Consider the following 3,010-nt stretch of genomic DNA (forward strand, 5'->3'; position numbering starts at 1 on the left):
CCTAGATATGCCCAGGAGCGTGGACACAGATGGGAGAGGACCCATCTTAGGTAGACTCCAGGGGGTTATGGATATCTAGTCGATAGTAGGTCAGGAGCCATCATCATTAATGATGAGGGGAGGAGGGTGATGGCTCGCATGAGAGAGTTGTGCCAACAAGTTTTTTGGCACAACATCTTGGATCATTGGAAGAACATACCGGAGGGGAGCAAGGATTACATAGTAGCATCCTTGCACAAGGAGTTTCCGGTGCCAGCCTCAGTAGATAGATTCTCTACGGGCTGGATTATGGATTGCATGCGTGCATACATGTCACATAGACGATCCGACGCACACAAGGCAATCAAGAGTGGGCTTGCAAAGCCCGAGTGGTTAGATGCAGACAACTGGTGCCAACTAAGGGAGGAGGCTACAGATTCTCTAGGACGTTGGAGTTAGCAACGCGAGCCGACGAGGGCACGACTCGAGGCCGGAGTGGTCCATCATCTTGGAAGTGGCAGCCACAGGACATATTTGGAGGACTTTGTAAGTTTTTCTTTTGTTTTTCTTGTTTACTTTTTTGAAATATTCTTTGTATTGACAATCATGTTTCTAACAGTTAGCATTTTGTTTTCTTTGCAGCACTCCATTACAAATCGTGATCCGACTGGCCTTGAGACCCGATATGTAGAGAGGCATAGTCTCACTTCATTGATCGACTGATTGTATAGACGCGGCGGCCCTGTAAGTCACTCATCTTTCTTGTCCGTAGTTACCATGAGATATTTGAATGCATTATTGTATGGTGGACTGATGTGTTGTTTCTTTTTCTGCAGAGTCCGTTCGATGCTCCTTTGCGGCGGGACGAGCTTTCGGGGGACGAGGATATGTAGCTCGCCCTTGGATCCCTGGAGCTCACAGACCTTTATTTTTGAGTCACCTGATCTATGTAGACATTTTCTATGTATTAGTGATATCTTGTCATGATTGTACTAATCGCTTATTATGCGATCATGTATTTATTTCATGTATCAGGGTTATGATTTTAGTATACATTGTTTTTGTTTGCAAGCGCATTGTACACAGTGTAGAAACTATTTTGTATGGCTCTCATAAAGCACACAATGCAAGCTGCCCTGCCACCAAAAAAAAAATCCCTGTTACCGTCACTATTAGCGTCGCAAATTTTACTGCTCGCGTCATTATTTACGTCACCAATCGTCGCTATCAACGTCGGTATTGGCGTCGGTATCAGCATCGCAAATACCGACACCAATACCGACGGTGATACCGACTGTTCTATGGCGTCGCCAATAACAACGCTTTTTGTGACGACGGGGGTAAATTTTGTTATTTGCATTTTCGTCGCTTTAAACATTGGTATAAGGTCTATATCTTGTAGTATCATGAATTGATTTACTTGAGAATTTTCCACTATTTTTTGCCAAAATTTTTCCACATCCTTACGATATTTCTAGGTGTATCTCTTAACAAGTTGAATAGCCTCATGCATGATGGTGGGCTACATAGCACCAACCTTCAAGGATAGATTTGGATGCCAAACATATACTTGTTCGACTTAGCCGAGTTTGAGATACCCTCAACATCATATATAGATAGGTTCAAAAACATGCAAAAAATTCACCCATGGCTTTCTTAAAGGCTTTCCAAGATTGAAATACTTATATTCCTCATCAAAGTAGTAATGCCACCCATTACTATGTTGCTATCCAAAGAATTCAATCTATGGATATCATGCCTCAAAGAGTGTTGACCAAATGAAGGTTGACTAAAAGAGGGCTCTCCAAGTAATGGTTTTGAGCATGAGTAGATAGTTTTCCATGAAAATATGGTTGCCTTTGAAAGGATGGTTGTCCTTGAAATGACATTATGTCTTCATAACTATCCTGAAGATTGGGCTACTTTGGCACTTTAGCTCTATTTGGCATATTAATGGGGTGATTATAGAAAGAATCACACTTGTGAAACTCTTGCTCATCTATAGGGTTTGAAGGAAAATCATCATGCTAGTCTTGATTTCTTGACATAAAATGAGTGTGGCCTTTGTACCTATAAGACATAAATGTGGGCTGATCTGCTTCTCTTGATGGTCCACCAACTTCAAAAGTTGAGTTGACTTGTTGATTTGCCTCTCTTTATGGCCCTTCAATCTCGAATGTCAAAGGAACTAGCTAATTTATAAGTCCATTTTCAATGCATCATTAGAGGGTTGTGTAATTGATTCATTAGAATGCATGAGCTTGACCGTTTACTGCCCAAATAGCTGATTATTGCAATTTTCTAATCAAAGTTGGAATCCATATCATTGATCATGTAACTAAGCTTGTAACCCATAGCATTGTTGAGCTAAATAAACTGCTCATTCATATGCTTAACATCATTGGAAAGTTGGACATACTCATGGGAATCATGTGAAGTACCCCTCTCAAAAAGAAACTCCATCCCTATTTTTCATGGCATTGCTATCAATGGAAGCATTTTCTTCAGCATAATATGCATGTCAATCCTCATTTATGTTATCCAACGCTATATCCTTCAAGTATGCTTGTTGTCGAGTAGCCAAGTAGACAAAATTTGACGATTCCTTGAGAGATCTTTAAGCTTTCAATAACCTTTCAGGGCTTCTTTGCTAGTGTCCATGGTTAGGGTTTATGATGATGAATGATCTAAGAGAGAGAATATGAGTTTAAGCTTGCACTAGTCAAAGACTAGATTAGTGTTTTAGATAGTAGTCTCCTTAGGCTTAAAGAAGAGCAAGCTTGCTAAATTATTTTGTGTTGGTGTCCACCCCCGTGATCAGTGCGAACATTACAACGGCATACTCTTGTACTTGTTGATCATGTGGAGTGCTTGGCAAGTTATATGGTTATAGCCTTGCTTCAAATGATGAGTAGGGTCAAGCTAAAGAAGGCATCAAGTTCATAGATGCATAGGAGAAGAGAAATGAGAAAAAATCCACCATGAAAGCTTCAAATGAAATCTTGAGAAGAGGGAAGTAGAGTGTGCTTCA

The 3,010-nt window shown here is 40.6% G+C and overlaps 1 long non-coding RNA gene across 1 annotated transcript; it reads left to right on the plus strand.

Annotated features, from left to right (window-relative positions):
* Positions 1-410: 410 nt before the first annotated feature.
* Positions 411-923, plus strand: LOC148021509 (uncharacterized). The gene is made up of 3 exons (XR_015694499.1): positions 411-525; positions 622-723; positions 816-923. It is a non-coding gene; the product is annotated as an uncharacterized LOC148021509 (long non-coding RNA).
* Positions 924-3,010: the final 2,087 nt, after the last annotated feature.

Source organism: Lygodium microphyllum, chromosome 17 (genome assembly GCF_053477565.2).
Source record: "Lygodium microphyllum isolate KBCC chromosome 17, Lygodium_microphyllum_v1.1.10, whole genome shotgun sequence".
Lineage (NCBI taxonomy): Eukaryota > Viridiplantae > Streptophyta > Polypodiopsida > Schizaeales > Lygodiaceae > Lygodium > Lygodium microphyllum.